Source organism: Bombus affinis, chromosome 1 (assembly GCF_024516045.1).
Source record: "Bombus affinis isolate iyBomAffi1 chromosome 1, iyBomAffi1.2, whole genome shotgun sequence".
NCBI lineage: Eukaryota > Metazoa > Arthropoda > Insecta > Hymenoptera > Apidae > Bombus > Bombus affinis.
Window position 1 is genome coordinate 14358247 of NC_066344.1, and position 18682 is coordinate 14376928.

At 40.2% G+C, this 18682-nt stretch overlaps 1 long non-coding RNA gene across 6 annotated transcripts in view; it reads right to left on the reverse strand.

Moving 5' to 3' along the window:
* Positions 1 to 18682, reverse strand: part of LOC126916916 (uncharacterized) — a 206796-nt gene that overhangs the window by 152917 nt on the left and 35197 nt on the right. For 3 of the 6 annotated variants that reach the window (XR_007710823.1, XR_007710820.1, XR_007710819.1), the window contains exon 3: positions 7868 to 8032. The exons of 1 other annotated variant lie outside the window; for it this stretch is intronic. This is a non-coding gene — a long non-coding RNA (uncharacterized LOC126916916). Of the gene's footprint in view, positions 1 to 3851; positions 4355 to 7867; positions 8033 to 18682 lie in introns of those variants that run through there. 2 more of the 6 variants (XR_007710821.1, XR_007710817.1) reach the window with 2 other exon arrangements.

Sequence of the window (18682 nt, forward strand, 5' to 3'; positions counted from 1 at the left end):
TCGTCAGAGATGAAAAGGGGAACGCAATATTTCGTATGGCTGCCTGGAGAAAACACCAAGGTCTCTGCTTTATGCGACCACGTACGATAAAACGGAACTTTAATAAGCTCGGTAAACGCAAGAAGAATTTCGAGGAAGAATGGCAAACAGTCGGGAGTCGGTGCATCTTATCTAGAGAAGGTTTCAAGCGAGAAGCGAAATTAAGGTTCCTTAAACAAGGCGTACTGCGAACAATTCTGTTGGATAAAATATTAAACCAACCAGAGGTGTCGGCGAAATTCTCTTTCATTTCTTAAGCTGCGCTACTGTGTAAAAGACTTAAGCCATTTACGATAGCGATCTTACGGTCTCAACTAATTGTATTTTTAGGAAACTTTATTGTCTGAATGTTTCCTTCGCGGTACCACTTGGTCGTGTTGCAATTCGCGAAATACGAGTTTCGTAGAAGTTCGATAAACAGTACGCTAAATTGAAACGATTCGAAATGAATCGCGAGAAGAGAAGAACTTGAAAATATAAATAAATTATTTGCGCGCGATACGAAACGAGTTTATTTGAAAATTCTTTAACGACACACCCGCAAGATCTTTTGCTATTGATAGAATAAAAGACAGTCTAAAAGAAAGTTATTAAATATCTTTATAAATATTCATTGATAAAACCAAAACATATCTTTTCGCTAGTTTCTCCGAGGTTTCTACAAGAAGCAAAAAAACAAAGAAACGGAGGGGAGGAAGAGAAGTAAGGTATAAAGTGCAATCTATAGAGGATTCAACCTTATCTAGGTCCCTGAAATATAATCAAGGCAGGATTAGAAGCAGCGTTAGGGAAGAAAAATGACCAAAGGCCAGAAACCGGGTGGCGTGACGTTGGGCCGAGTTATCTAAGCGTCCGAAGAGAAAGAGGGTAGGGGACGAAATATGGGTCTCGCGGCCATGGGGGTAGGAAGATGGTGGTAAGAGGGCGGTATAACGAGAAACACTGTGGCGCAACGTTGCTGCATAAATTCCAGTCCCTGGGTTCTCCTAGACAAGAGCAGCGAAACTCTCTCGGTAAGACAGGCCCAGGGACGGTATTAAAGGGAGTTCTATAAGCCGCGAGGCACAGATACTTTGGTATTTAAATGTTAGAACGTCCCTCTCGCTGGCTGCCAGCGTAAATGAAGTCGAAAGAGAAAAGGAGACAGATTTGGCCAGCGCAATGGAACCAAAGAGGAGGAAAGGACAAAAGGGGCGGCAGAGTAGTAGGTGTGCGGTATAGTCGGCTGGCCGATGGAAGAGGGTTGAATTCGAGGGAAGAAGAGAAGCTCTCAGTGCCGGCAGTGGTGATTTAGGCGAAACAACGGAACTCGTGGAGACAATGGCTGGAAGAGACGAGGGAGGCCTTCCACCCAATTCCCAGTCCTTCCACAGACCCATCCCTTCTGTCCCGACGCGCCACCACCAACCCATCCTCTCTCAACCCCCTGTCCCAAAGCTTGTCACTGTACGAGAGTACCCGACCGCTTAACTCCAAGACGAATGGCAGTACGAACAGGCTTCTGTACGCCACACACGCCGCGCCGAGCCCTTTCTCGCCGCCTTATTTGCAAGCCGATTTCACGTGCAACGCTGCAGAGGGTAGAAATTATATCGCGAGTATACATCAACCCCGGGTACCTCCGCCGCCGGCTACCGTCCGAAACGGTGATGAATTGGCTTCGATTGTTTTTCGGTTCTTGACCCAGCTGAATCTCACGTATGAATCGATCGGTTAGGCCAATTTAATCAATTACCTTTACCTTCGTTCGATTCTGTTCAGTTTTAATACACGAAACACGTGCATTCATTTATTGCGTTAATTTATTTTATATCAGCGATACAAGTACACCGCGTATAATACATCGTACGAAGGAATACATAGTCAAGTTTATCATATTCGGCGACGTGTTTAGGAAGCTCACTGAACGTAAGCCAAGCGAAACCTACGTAAAACGACTAAAATTCTGCTTCTTCGATCTGTTAAACAGTTAACAACGTATGCGCCGAGAATAAACGAGCGTTAAGTTGACTATCAGCGCACGCACGCTTGATGAATCGAGTTCTCGACGTGTTGTCAGCTAGATGCGTGCAATAGCCGCAGATTGAAAGCAAACAGGTATCAGAGAACACGCTGGATGCACGATGTTTATGGAGGCTCGCGTTGCATATGCAAGCCCCAAACTCTCTTCAACCTATTTTCCTCTGTTTTCTCTGTGCCCCTTTTTTTCCAGCACACGTTGAAAGTTTCCAAGCGAACCACGATCGAACCGGTTCAATTTGTCCAATCAGTAGCCGCATACGTTCCGTTCCTTCGACGAATAAGCGCCGGTTATAAGTGCGAGTATTCATCGGACTCGCGTAAATAATCACGCGTGCAAACAATTGTTCGTTACGACGACGTCAGTTCGTGGCGGTAACCAAGCCGAGGCTACGTGAATTGTGGCCTGATTCGACGCTCGATAATGTCGTTGGAACTATAAAATTCTAGCTCGAGCCTCCGCTCTCGTTCTATTTCGGGGCTACCGTAATGAATATTAAAACGACGAGGCATTGTCACGCGTCAGTGACACCTTTAAAAGGTGGATTTCATTACGCGTTATTTTCCACGGCGCTATCCGTCTTTCCCGATAGCGATGCATACGGTGTGCAGAGCCGTATGAGCCGCTTTTAACGGTTCGTTCATCGAGCCGCGCTTGAATTTCTCGCCCATTACACGGGCAACGCGCGCGAACACGCAGCTTCGCTTCAATTTCTCGCTGAATAAATCATTAAAAACTGCGCCGCGTAAAATTTAACCCCGTGGCAAATTGGACGCGCGCGAAACCGTTTGTACGAACGCAACGATCGGAGGACAGAGAACGAGGCAAACGCTATTCCTATGAATTATGTGATTCTCTGTCGTCTGCCTTCTGTCTCGTTCAAGTCTTCGAATTCGTTTGCTTCTTTCGAACGAAGAATATATTTTTTAGGGCTATACATATCTTTTAAATTTCACTTTTACCAAAAACATTAACAGTATCCGTAGAGTTGCTTCAAACTTGTTAATTGGTAACACGAAGGCAGTGAATTGCAAGAGTAGGTACAATAGATACCAAAAGCATTTGTGTGCTATTCTTTTAATTCTTATAATTTGAATATTGAATACCCGATACCGAATATCAAAAATATTTATACATTGTTCTGGAAATTTTGAAATTTGGATACTGATTAGCTTTATTTAGAATTTTATTTTAGAATTCCTACTTTGTGTTATATTTTTTTCGTAATGGTGTAATGAATTTCGCAACGATAACTAAAAGAATAATATAATGAATTTTATTTTGTTTTTTATGTATTCAAACTCAAAATAATTTTGTATCAAGGCTACTTATACCAATACCAGTCAAAATGGCTGGTACTTGTCAAAGTGTAAAAGGGTCCTGTAATCTGTTTATCAACCCCAATTAATCAGTTTCCTCGTTTTGTACAACTTTTCACACGTTTTTTAAATTTTTACTGCGTATCATTCGATATGATAATATCAGTTACCAGGAAAATTCTGGATCGATCGCTAGATTGTTAGATGCTAACACTAGAAATACCACGCCAGTTAAAATACCTGGTTCTACAATTTTATAAATGTGTCAACTCTCATTTAGGGATCATGGTCCCAGATGGATTAGTAATACCAACAATGTACTACATAACATGGAATTCTTTCTGTGAGAAGGTAATAAATCAATAAATATAAAAATATTCTATTATTACGTATTTTTTACAAACCAGTCATTTTGACTGGTTTTGGTAAAAATAGCTTCGTGTTAACTATCGATAATTCTAGTGTTGACTTACTTGTTAGCTTATTCCAAACTTATAGATTCAAAAATACGAGTAACATGAAGAAGATAAACTTGATTAACAAAACACTAGTTTACTTTAAAACACTTACAAACGTATACACACAAAGCATCTTACAAATATAGAGTGTCTGGTATAAATCTAAATGTAGCTACCCATTCGTCTTAAACTTACACAGCAGCATTTAATACCTGCACCGTGCAATTTCTCTTACAATTAGTTAACCCGATGTCACTACGCCTGATGAAGAACCTTTTGTCGGATAGTAAGGTTAACTTATCTAATGTATAACTTGCAACGTGATCCTATTACCTTGCCACGTCGCGTACCTCGCGAACGCGATGTTCGCGTAGATACGGCTCGGCAATTGGCCCGGTATTCGCAGCACGTGCTATTGACGGTACTTTGCCAGAGTAACTACAACAATAAACGAATTACGCGAGTTACGCTTAAAATACCTGCCCGATTAACTCTTTCCAACTGGATTCCATTTGGATTCGTTAATTTACGCAACGTTTATAACTATGGTTATTTATGTAAATTCACCATCTACTAACGTAACCAACGAAGTGAAATCTAAATAGAAATTGATTTCACTGCGATACCGTAACGCGTACTTTCCATATTTTCTATATTTTGTATACACGTCATATACGTTCTATGCATTTTTACATAATTAAATTTACAATTAAATGTATAAATATATAAATATCCACCATCCGTTCGTAACTTGTACGTCGCATCTATGCACTTGATAGACAACAGCATGTGCAGCAGCAGTAAACGTTTTAACTATTTTTATTAATCTCTGGTTATTTTATTGCTACTCAAATAAAAACGTTATCCTACAGATAACATTTGCCATGTGAGATAATAAAAATATTCTTCCACGAGTTTTAATTACACAAGAAAATTCGATAAAAATTACCCAAAGGCGCAGATACTATTGGGTTGGCAACTAAGTTATTGCGGATTTTGTCATTAGGCGGTACTGACAAAATCCGCAATCACTTAATTGCCAACCTAATAATACCAAAGTATATCTAAGAATGCATCACGCTCACTATCGAAATAGTTGGTCTTACTACAGGTGGACATTTTTCGGCTCGTTTCCCTCTAATGGCAGTTCCGCTTGCCTCACAGAATTTCGCTCGATATAACCCCTACCCCACTTGATTCCATTCCTTAGATTCTCGTACCTTTCAACGAAACGAAAGGGTCGTCGATATGGTGAGAGGGGAGAACGGAAGTACGTTAAAGATACAGAGTACACGAAGAGCGAAATAAAGAGTGCACGTGTATTCTATTGCACGTATGGTTCTAGGCATACACCTGCATCGTATATTCCAAGGATATTAGAAGCAATGAGCTCGGAGTGTATTTAATTTATCGACTCCCTTCCTCATCCTGGTTTTTCACAAACGCCACCAATGCAGCAGTTATTATAATTTTCAATTTTCCGTGTTTACCACGTTGACTGAAAATCTCTGGAATTCCTATCGTCATTCGTAACAGTATGGAAGTTGAATTTGCTTTATACGATTTAACCCTTTGCACTGCGAATTTTATTTCAATTTCGTTACCGGCAGCTGCCAACGCTTTAAATGTTCTATTTGAAATTTACTTGAACTAAAAGACAATTTAAATAAATAAAGGAAGAAACAAATTCACTTAAATACCAGTTTTATTCACACTATTGTTGTATTTTGTAATTTTTAAATGTATGATATATCTTGAAACAATTTCCAGGATGCAATCCTGTTTTTCTTTCGCACGTTTCACAAAACAGAGCAAAGGGTTAAAGACTCTTTAACTTCGTGTAGCGTTGTTTGGCGAATTGTAAAGTTCAAACTGTAAAGCCTGTACATATGTAAATTATTTTTTACTGAAAAAGAATGGAAATTTTATTCTAAATATAGCAATAAACGGTGACAGTACTAGAATAATTGGATTAGGTTTCAAGTAGGCTAAGACCATGGACATCCTCTTTATTTCTCACACTCGAAGCATTTACCATCTCAATCTCTCAATGATAAAAATTTCCATTTCTTCTCTTCCACCCTTCGTAAAGCGACAGCGTTCGTTTTAATACCCAGCGAAAATACACAGAGAAGATTGTGAAATTCTCGGCAAACTCACGGAACCCTACGGTGTATTATTATTAAATCAATTCAATAACCGTTCTCCACGCAAAGCGATTATCCAAATCCCGAAAGTAACGCGTGATCACAGTTGGATTCGCGTAAGAATCGAGACTGTGACTTTATTAAATTCTTTGCCTCCGTGCTCCTGGTGAATTAAGGTCAACGGATTTGCCAATAAATTCAGCGTCGGTTACCGGTGAGATTCAGTCTGTTAAATTTCAGGGTATAGTCTCGAATTTCTATAGTCTATGTTCCAAGCTGAACGCTGCATTCGATTCGTAAGATACATCGAACTACGTTGATTTCCAAGTTTCAACTGACTTTGCTATCAGTTTCTGACATTAAACGAGCCCAAGTTGGAGAATACGTGGCAGTACGCTTAATCGAAAACTTCGTACCGTAAACCCTTCGCGTAATCCACGAGTGACTAAACAATAGTAACGATGCCAAAGTGTTAGTCACACACGCGTCACTTAATTAGCGTGAAGCACGAGAACCTTTGAAGAGTCAATCGTATGGCGAGGATGCTCAGTTTTACTATTTGATAACGTCCAATGAAGTATAAATTTCATATCCGTTATGAAGAAACTGCCTCAATTAAACTAAAATTCTAAAAAATTTCATTGCAAAGTCGATACGTTCTGTGACCAGGTGTAACTTCAAGGATCGTCCGTTTCACTCGTTAGATCTACATTATGGAACATGCAAAAAATACGTTTGTGTTACGAATGACCTATTCTACTTGTAGTGCAATTTTCTAACTTCAATTGTAAGAGTTGCCCTTATTGTTCTTTTATTTTGTTAAGAAATATGTAAATATATTATTATAGAACGTTGAATCATATTTATAATTTTAGCCTTACTATTTTTATAACTTGAAGCTATTGTCTTCTTCTATATTTAGGAGATTTATTACTACACTGATATATTCTAGAACTTGTGCTATATATTTTCCATGCCCCGCCTATTCTTTTCGCAAAAAGTAGATTTTAAAAATTATTTCTTTACAATTTTGTGACACACGAATTGGCAATTTCATAGTATTTATTTCATTATATCGTGTTGGTTAAAAACCATGGTTGAGACATTATATATAATAATAAAATGTCGAGTAAAATAGGGTTTGGACATTGTTGCGGGCTCACGTTTTCATAGGGAAATGTAATTTTCGAACTGATTTAATTTTAGGGGGAACAGCAAAGCTTCCGTGCTTTACCCTCGACGTCCTGTGATTTTATTCAAACCGAAAGATAAACGTTTAAACGGCGTGCCCGTTATAAAAATTTCAGCAAGTCAAACATCCAAAGTTCGCCGAACACACACATCAGGTAATCAATTAAAATTCAAAGAGATGGCAGAACGGACGAATAGGAATTCGATAAACATCTCGTTTTATGCATCAGCACGTTCAAATTCATGTACACGAATGCTACGAAAAATAAAGAAATAAACATGCAGAAACGACATGGAAGAACAGAGATATTAAAGTGCTATTATTTATAATGTTCGCCGTATATGTGCCGACTATAAATACCAGAACACCTATTGATATTTGCCATAAACTAGATCCTCTTCACTGATTTTAATTTCTAGCTGTTTTATTAGGAATCTGTTATTTCACTCGCATTGCGCGAACTTTATAGCGCAAAATGCTGATCATTCCAATAATTAATTGTAATGTAAGATGAAATAAAATTTGTTAGAATTTTCCAATAAATACAACCAGTAGATATCCTGACATTTACGACCAGGAATATTCGTCAATGTTAAAAGAAATGTCCCGATTATTATCAGAAATCTATGAATATGGCTTTCTCGTAAGTCCACGTAATACTCTTGTCAACAGTGTGAAATATCTGAGCACACCTTTTCATTCACCAGACTCTTCTCTCGTTTCTCCACCTTTGAACCAGAATGCTAAACGTAACCAAATCCCCGTAAAAAACGGATCGAGTGATTGATTAATCGGTAACGATCTCGTAGACTGGAATCCTCTAACGATTATCGAATTACTTTTGAAGACGTCATCCCCTGTAAAGAAAAAGATAACTGTGATCGGTAGATGATGAAACGAAAATTTAGTCGAACGAATCTGTCGTCGCATTAAGATTTTGTCATTAGGTGGTAATGACAAAATCCGTAATCACTTAGTTGCCGACCCAATAATTGAATTTGAGATGCAAGAATTGTTTACTGGAAGGTGGAAAAATACACGTTTGGCCGGCAGATCAACCGAAGGAACACTTTTCATTAACATACAATTAATTCATAAAAACTTGGTATTTTGTAAAATAATGAAACATGTCACGTGTATTAACGTTCTTCGTTCGTATTTTGCTTTGTCTATTTTTAAGTTTGACGCAAACAATTTCTGAAAATTTACCTGCACTTAAAGGGTTAAAATGCGGGTCGATCGTCGAGGAAATTGAGATGTTAAACACCGACGTGATCGTGACGAGTGTACAAAGGCAGAATTTCCGTCATCGTTGCGTATAGTCCTCGAAACAAGGTCAGCCTTGAAGTATAAAAGGGGCGTTGAGAATAGACAAACGTTCCATTTGCGATTCATTAGCACTCTGGTTCGATCACGATTCGCTTCGTTGAACGTATTCACCGAATTGCTTCCTAACTATTCTACCGGCATTAACAATCTCTACCGACTGTTATCAATGTTCAGCTTTGCTCTGTTTTTATTACCGGTTTCATTCTAGTGGATTTAAGAAATTGATTGATTCGTTCAGAAGTTGAGGATAGAAAATAATTCCTGTTCTTAGTTTCACGGTCTATAACTATAATTTAAATTGAGATATGTCTCTGTTCTTTCAAATGTTTACAGCATATTTCATCTTTAATCCGTTGAGAGATACTAGCAAGTACATACATACGTGTGCGTTTAGTTTATTTTTACCTCGAGCATGATTTAAAAAGACTCAACGACTACACGTAGACGTTTCAAAATACTTTCCGATCAAAAACATACGTATTATGTATATTCTGCATAAATCTAAAATCTTAATAATCCTGTCAAGTGAAAATGTAACATTTGTTACTTTATTTCCCATGTAATTGAAAGAATAGTTTAAAATACCACAACGTTTAATAAAATCCTCGTATTCTTAACACTGCATTCTATTCACGTTTCAATCCAACAAAAGCTGTGCTGAAGTAGACAAAACGATTCCACTCTTACCATACAAAAAAGTAATATGAGAAATTGCGCAAGGAAAATTTCAAGCCGAAAACCGAGCGCAGCGGCGGTAAAAAGTTGGAATCGCACGAACAGCAGGAATCGTCGAACAAAAACTGGATGAAAATTGATATGAATAGAGGGTAGGTACTCCGACAATTAAAGTACCTGCAGTTTTTCAAGCGCTCTCCTAAAAAATCCGTTTTTTTTTTTTTTTTTTTTTTTGTTCTCCAAAGCACGAAATTCTTTTTTACACCTAATAAATTCATCAGGAGAGAATTTTCCTTCTGTCGATTGTTTGCCGATGAAAATCCCGATCGATTCGCAGCCCGTTCGTGGGATTATCGAAACGGTGGCGTAATTTCGTGGGAAAAATCGGCTCGCGACGGCTTTAACGTGGCAGTGGAAAATAAATTAACCGCGCACAGGTCGCAGAATGGCAGCGTCCCATGCGCTAATGTGAATTTGTGGCATTACGAGCATGAAACATAGCCGGGCCGTGGCTGATTCCGGCAGGTTCGCATGCAGAACTCACCGAGCTGCCAGCAGGGACACACGGCTTTAACGAGAATCGCATTGGGTGCATCAGACGCGGCTCGGTGCCGTAAACACATTGCCCCTATCGATCGAATCTCCCCCTGGAGACCAAAGAGCGGTGTGAGAAATTACAGGTGATTGCATTCCTGGCCGAGAACCCCTCCCGATAATGCAGTCGACGTTCGAACTATCAGGAAAAATCATTCGGTTTAGGTAGAATGGCCGGAAGAGCGGTGAATTCGCCGGCGCCATATTCCATTGCGGGCCTCCAAAAGAAAAATAATCGCGGCTGTTTGCTGTGCAAGCACTTTCAGCTCTAGGAATATCCTTCGATTCGAGAACCGATGAAAGCTGTCATGCCTTCGTAAGGCAGTAAGAAGGTCTTCGATTGGTTAGCATAAAAATTAATATCGTCGTTTCGTTACCGATTGGAAAGTTTCGCAATTTATGCGTGATGAATCGTGATAATGGTAATGAAAAAACGCGATAAAAAATATAATAAGTGAAGGATGAGGAATTTTAAAGTTCGATACGTTATCGACTAATTTTACATGGAAACCACGTTTGCATTTGCTTTTGGAATTTTCTTGTTTCCCTCCTCTCGACTATGTTTAAAGTAGACTTGTCATGTTCATACTGTTGGATTGACAAATTTTGTCATTGCCACCTAATGACAAAATCCGCAATCACTTAGTTGCCAACCCAATATGTCCATTGCTTTTACGAAAGATTCGTACGAAGGAGACGAAAACGTCATTAAATATCAGATTTCTACCGTCTCTTATAAATAATGCCCGGAAACTTTTTAATCGAACGCTATATGTACTCTGGAATCTGTGATATAGCCGAAATTCCCTGCAGACGCGACGGTGCAGCTGTTTGTCGACACTTCCATCAAGTATACATCAAAGCACCATTGACAAACCGAGGCAGCTTCACACACAGCGGAATTCGAATATCCAAGTTCCATTTCGGTTTGCGTTCAGTTATTTAAGTTTCTCAATTAACCCCGCGGTAATTCAGTCGAAATTAAATCGACGGGGCGAGTCTCGCGCAAGGTAGATCGCAACTTAAACATCGGCTCTACGGATCCAATCGTGGTGATGGAAAGAGAAAGCCGCGAAGAAAAGGCGACATAGACCGTACGAGCGCGCTTGTCGTCGTAAATTAACCCATTGAGTGACACCACGTTGGCCATCGATCACGCGCGTAACAAAATTTTGTTGCATAATTAAAATAAGATGGATTTCATGAACAAGAAAATTTCCCACGATGTAAATCGTTTGGATAACACCAAGATACGGTATAATAATCAGCAAGAATTGAATATTATGAAATAGCATATTTCGCCATCGCGACTCCCAGGGCAAAATACGTTCATAAAGTTTGAGTGTGTAGTGTACGTGTTAGGAAGAAATGGGCGTTGGAGAATTCGTGAAAACAAATAATGTTTAGCTGACTGTGCGTCGCGTACAAGCAATAATTGCTTATTGTCGGGCAGCGGTAGCAACAACGTTTCCAGGCTTGTAAGATTTCTGTTGGAAACACGGAACTCTGTCAGTAGCGGGTCTCCTAAAGACCCTCGTGTCGACTCTGTCACGAGGGTCTGCACGCAGAGGGTTCGCCTTCTCTTTACCCTCTCGATTTCCTTTTTCTCGTCTGCTAGACCGATCCGTGCCTCCAACATTTTGCAAATTGTCTCATTTCCCGCAAACAGAAGCCAACTTAATCGATACCTGACTATTTTACAGCTCGCGTTCTCTTGCATTGTCTGCACCAGTGTGAAAGCTTATTGCGGAAATGTGTAACCGAGACAAACGGAGTTATCGAAGATAGACTAATTGAAGAGAAGAACGAAATCGTAACTAGCGGTTGCGATTTTCAAGTGAAATACCTTTATCTTTCTCTTTTTCTCCTTTTTGTTTCAAGATTATCGAGATGTGCTCGTGGCCCCTAATTTTCCATTACACTGTAGTAATAAGTATGTAGTATCTTGCATTAGAAATTTTTTATCAGCCTACTAGTTTCTTAAAAACTGCCAATAAATATTCTTGAATAGCTTCATTCTCAAATATGGAAGGAATATTTGACGTCGAATTATTAAATAAAATTATAGATACTTCTCATAAATACTTGCTATATATTACAATAAGTATACACTTTTTTCCAATTTCATCAAACGTTAAAAAATATCAATTATATCTGTTGAGAATTTTGGATCTTAATTGCCGAAATAATGGTATAGGAACACTAAATTTACACTTGGCATTTATATTAGAATAGTTATATATTTATTTGATAAACGATTTCAAAAATATTCATCGATACACACTTGCACGCGTCTTATCTTCTTCTATACCAGACTGTTAACTGAACTGTTTACATTCCTTTGTTTTCGAAACGCCGCGCACACACATACTTCACACACTCAATTCACATACATATATCACTACTACGCGGTCAATCTAATATAGCACATAAAATTATACATATCTCAATAATATCAAAATCGAAGAAAATATAAAAGAATTCTCGTTGGTATTCATAATTTCTCGTTTCAATGCTATGTTAAACATCTTCTTAAAATAACGCAATTGCTTGTTTATTAAAATGAAAGCACGATTGAAATACAGAAATTCATTTCACGGTTCAATTGATTTTCGTCATCCTGTGAATTTAAATGGGCCTGCTATGGCTAATAACTTGTACTTAATCTGGCCCTATGTATGACGGATCGGGGCCAGCTAGATGGCGAATATGGTCGATAGCTATATTTCCTTTCCTGTGTACCAACTGTTTCCCTATAACGGTCAACCATCCGTGCATACACATATATTGTGTGCATATCCGTGCATATAGCTGTTACGTACGTATATACACGTATTGATGCGCGTGTACGTTGTATACAGCACCGCGTATCCATAGAACCAGCATAGCACCACGTAACATAGGCTTGGTTGTTACGGTTTGTCGTGAAAGCAAGTTGAACAAAAGCTTGGGAACATAGAAATTCGAGTCCGCCGGGAACACCAGGTTACGTTCCGATGAAATTTTCAAGCGACGCCGTCCTTCTACTGGCAACAGGTTGAAACAATTGCAAATACGATAAGATCCGCGCGGTGTTCGTACTTGGCAACTGTCGCGAAGAAAACGAACGAACGTTGACCGCTTCATTTTTCCTCTGATACCTTGCAGATGTCTTTTTCTATTCTTTCTCGTTCGATTCCATAAACGTGGTATCGAAAATAAAGTTAGTTGTTTATAGTCTACGTGTTTGAGAGAATAGGCGATAGATCTTTTAAACTTCTCACTTACGATTTCTTCGCTAATCACTCGGCTGAATGAATTCATCGTTGCGATGAAACATCATTTGTATTTGTTAATCTTCAGTCTGCATTCGAATAGAAGTTGCAATTCAAACTAAACTTTCACACAAATGCAATTTGCCTTAATGTCTCTCATAAGTAAGATAGCTTTTCTTCAGTATATTTTCATACATATTTCTAACCCTGCTGTGCGTCCATAAATAAATAAACTTGTTGTTAGTAATTGTTACTAATTCGTGGAACTAGTGACGCAAATCAATGTTTTCAGCTGCTATTTCATAACATTTCGTTATTTGAAATGTCTTACGTAACACACACGATATGAAGATATAAAAGTTCTCTATGATAAACGTTCGAATACTTTAATGGATCAGTATATGTATGTCATATAGATTGTACAATCAAAGGTCTTTGCCCTCGGTGCACGCGACAAACGCGTCTACATACAAACGAGTATTTAATAAATGGGCGTTCAGCGTCAAAGAATATTCGTCGACGCGTTAATCATCGTTTACACGGATAACGGTACACGTGTACGGGTAACGTAATTGATAATGTGTAACAACGTGATATATAGGTGGGATTTTAACGGGAAAGTGAGAGACGACCGAAGCGATTCAACGACATTAACTATTCCCGTTGGTATCGGCAATGGGAGCGGTAATAAAGTCTTGGCGATATTTATGCAGAAAATTAACAGCGGCGTCGCTCTGTTGGCACAATAACTAAATGCTCGATTTTATTAAGCACCGTTGCAGGCGTAATTTTAGCGTTTCAATGAGCAATCCAGTTCCACAGCCGATACAAAATAACCGTACGCGCACAGATTACAATAATAAACCCCTTATACGCGCCACGATAATAATCGCACACTGAAATCTCTAATTTTCATAATTATTCGCGCCTGTTATTTATTTGAGCACCGTAATACGCGAGTCCTCGAAGAGGGAATCGATGGAGCTTCGGTGAAAATTATCCAAGTAATAGAATTCGCGTGGGTGACGAGTTATTAACGAGTTATTAAATATTCAGCAAGTGAATATTTATGCCGGAGTATCGATTATGGCAGATATGGAGTGATTCCAAGAATGCACACTGGGATTTGAAATACGTGGTGGCACGAAGAACACGTATTTTGCGTGCGAGATTTTTAACAATAATATATTACAGGTGTATTTTCGAGCTATCGCGGGGAGACGCGGTCGTTAGAATACGCGCCAACGGGAGTCGTAAATTCCCGTTACGATTAGAATGATCGACACCACGAATAGTTCGATCCCCGTATTTCGATTAAGATAATAGGGGTGATTCAGGTATAATAACACTGTGGCTCACAGAATTATAATTTATATTTCCAACACTTAATATACACGATTGAATAGATATAAACACTTAATAACTTAACACGCTGCAATAATAGAGTAGCGCGGTATGAGACTTAATGTTAGAAGTTCGGCGTTAGATCTTTAACTGTGGTAGGAAACTTGGAGAGATATAGGAACGGTGAGAGTTATAGGGAATGCAGGAACTCTAGTCACCGTGAGAGACGATGGAAAACTCTGAAGCTTATTCTAATGTGAATACCGAGGAAAGCTTGGTATGGGTGTGCTCCTTGAACGAAGAACGCGGATTCGTTGCTTACATTTTTAGTTAGTAAAGTGAGGGCAACAATCCGCGATGTCGATTGGTTGGGACCAATGTTAGGAAGGAAGAGAGGAGGAAGAAACCTCCTACCAACTTGGGTCCTAGGCGACATTGTTTACAGGGAAACTCAGATTTTTCGTTAGGTATATCTCCGCTTTCTTCGTAATTCTTAAGAGCATATAATAAACCCAAGGACCTTTCTAAAAACCGGCCGAAAACTCTTCTGGAATTAGAAAGTCTTTTCTGGCAAACAGATGTGCTTAGACCATGTGTGCGAACAATGCAGCTAGAATTGCAACTTTATAGTGGGTCCTTGGACCTATGGAGTGTTAGAAGGACGGCAGGTAGACCGTTGGTTGGCAAGCCGCGCGGGATGGCGTGTAGATGTGTTGCGCGACAGAACAACAGGCTTTACACGTGTGCTATAAATACTACTTTCACGTAATATGTTTACATTCGGCCGCATACAGCTAACCAGAATATTTGATGTATGAGTTTAGTTTGTTCGTGTAGATAATTACACGTTGTCGCTTTCATTTCTAAAAACAAAACGAATTTGACAACTTGTCCGTAACCTAATAACATTTCTACGCAATGAAACCTGAGCAACACGCGACTCACCGAAAGTATTTGATCTTGAGAGGACGCTATCAGGACTACGACGGCGATGTCCCTGAACGGCTGTAACACAAAACAAATTGATAGCCACTTGCGCGTAACGTTACGTTGCTGAAGCTCCGCAGACAGAATGCGTTTCACGTACACTGCGCAATTTTTATCACCCGGCTGTATTAGAAGTCTATACCCTGGTCTTCTCTTTCTTGCTCGCCAATTTTCGTTCTTCTTCCACTTTTTTAACCCCCGGTTCTAAAGGGCTGTTCGATCCTCTGGATCCATAAAAGCAATAACGCGCAATTTACGGAGCCAACAGTTTGGCTGCGCATAAGGTAAGCCCCAGCCAAGCTGGCACGAGCTGCGCCTACAGTTTTTCAATTTCAACAGTCGAAAACACCGTTTGCCGAACGACCCATTCAAATTCCCTCGTAAAAATCCTTTCCTTCATTTCCTCGGACGTTTCTCGCTTGCCTATACCATGCGCGATTTGTTTCTTCTTGCCAGCGTTTTCTCCAAAGGTTATCGTTCGGATGATTTTCTACAGATTTTATTAGTCGCCGTGCTGGTTCGCGGAAAGAAAGTCAGTTCTTTGTACGCCTGAAACTCGTCGACTTTTTCTTAATGCGATTGCAAGAAACTGCAGAATCGAACAGCAAAGGTTTCACTGGAGAGAACATGATTGAGTCAGGTACAAAGAACCACGATGAATCGAGATTTAATGACAATAAGAAACAAAAGTGGAAGATGCGGATGCTTGGTAAGTCGGGAAGTGATCGTGCTTGGGCGGGTCACGAATGCGACGATCCGTAGAATTAGGTCGGAAAACGAGGAAAGGTACAGTATTGTACGAAATTTACTTTGTTTTTATTACTAAGACGTGGTTTTGTAATATTTAATCGAAGTATTTGTAAAAAAAAAATTGTGGAGAGAAGCTACGAATAAAATTGACGCAATAAAGGAACATCCGAAGATCCGTGTCTATATAGTGAATCGTAGAAATATTTCCAAAAAATATAATTTCTGTCGCTATGCAAGATCAGTATCCAAAATAGCCTACGACTTTTACAGAATGATACGCATTAAACGTTTTTCAAAAGCGCAGTTTCGTCTTCAAGCACGAAAACTATATATCAGAATTACACACGCGAGTCCAACAGGGCGAAAAATTTTCACCAGCAACCTACGTACAATGTTATTCCATATCTAGGACAGAGGAAAGTACGGAGTACGGGTGCAGAGGCGTGTAACAGAAAATTTCACGAGACGCGGTGAAAGTTTCGGAAGCGAAACGGCGTGTTTTCGGATGCGGACGAAATGAAATACTCGGTGGCGCGCGCGGCTGCCTCCAAAACCTCGACATGCCTTTAATAAATTCGTTTATTCGGCGCAGCCCGGTTCCAACCGTCCGGGACTCGGCTCGTCGGCGGCCTCTTACCTTTCCACGATGGCGCGCAGCATAAAGAGAGAAACGTTTCCATTTAAGCGAAGCTTTTCAATTATAAAGCGTTTCCTCTCGCCCCCGAAGAGCACCAGCCGCAAGCCCCACGCTTCAATTCTCTCGTCCTCCTTCTTCTCCATTTTCCAACTGGTGGAACCTGGCCGCAGAGAAAACCCACTTCCCTATCCGACTGTCACCCCTTTCTTCTCGCCTCTCTGCGCCACCTCCTTTCTTACGCTCCCAACCTACCACCAACGTACAGTGGCGCAGCGGAGTCACCGCAACCTCTTTGCTTCCGGTTACACGACACCTCACAGAGGCCAACAGAGCTCAGGCTGTTCCTGAAAAATCGACCAGAAACGATCCGACCGAGCGCGAGAGCTTTTTTCTTTGCGATCCAACATCTCCGCTGCTCCGCCCCTTGGTTCCCTTTGTTCCATCCACAAGGCCTGCTTCAACCCCCTTTTTTCGCGGCACGTTTCTTTTCCGCCAGTTCCTTTTATATCCCGAAGATGTCTCTCCCTCGTTACCGAGAATGTCGCCAACGAGTTCAAGCGGAATTCTCGAAGAGGGCCGCAAACGACGTCACTTCCACCCGAGATACTCGACGATATCGGACATAGAGAATCATCGTGATGGATCAAGGAATCGTCTATGGCTTGGAAACGCAACCCTCTCAGACCTCTATCGTGCCCCGTATATTTCGTACGTCTTGTCAGTTCACGGGGTTAGGTAAGAAACGATCCGATTATCGTGAGAAAACAGCGACCATGCGTCCAGACATTCGATATTCTCGTTTCAGTTCTCGCGACGTTTGCGTCGCGAAAAATTGATTTCGATGATGGCAGAAATATACGGCGTAGTGAAAAATTCAGCCGCCCTCTTCTAACAATCGATTCTGGACACCGAAACAAATACAAAGGTTGATACGGGAGAACGTCAGTTAAAGCTCTTTTATAAAAACAATTTCATTTGTTTTGCCGAAACAATAAGGCAGTAAGTTTTTTCAAAAGATCGATGATACGACGACGGCTAATTATGAAGTAAATTAATGACAAAGGTAGAAAACCTGACGACATTATAAACTTTTGTTCACGATTATTTATACGACTCTTTTCCAACAAATGAGCTTACAGAAGTGTTTCCTTTCTTTTGAGAAATTGAATAGCAATTATGTGTCTAGTTAAACGAAATTGAAAAATTCAGAAAAATGGAATTAATCAATTTGGTTCTTAAGAGACTGATATAACTATCAGATACTGTCACATTCTATGTAGTTCCAGAAACTCGAGGGCATCTATCGGGAGAGAGCAGAGCAAGAATACCGTGGCGGTGGCGTGGCCGATCAATGCCACGACAGTCTTCCCACCCCCTCTCTCATTCCTTCACCATCGTCATCTTCGCTCACCCTCTCGATGTCGCAAAAGTTCAGCTCTCTCTTGCGTTCCTCTACCTCTCCTCCGTACTATCCGAACCCTGCCTTTTCACATCGTACCCGATCGCCCTTTTCTCCCTCCTTTTTCCAAAGCGGAATAAGAGATCCATCCCCTGCCCTTCTCCGATCGGCACACATCTCTCGATGGAAACCATTGAAAATCTGCCTGTGAATTATTGAAAGCGAATCACGTCCGGGCCCATTTATATATCTCGAAATATTCCGCGGGACCTTTCAATTCAGATTGAAACCGTTCGCACAATAGACAAGATACAGCTGGCAGAAGGAACTGTGGCGTGCGTGGTTACACACGGGAATATTCCGAATGGAACACGAAGGGAAAGATCTTTGCAATTCTCACACCACTAACGTTTGACCAATGTACAGGGTGATGGAATGTTTGATTCGCGGAATCGTCGCTCATTTTGTGCGAGGAAGGATTCTTTTCTAATTTTAGTTTAGTTTTTAGTCCATAATGAGGAAATTACGTTTTTAAATA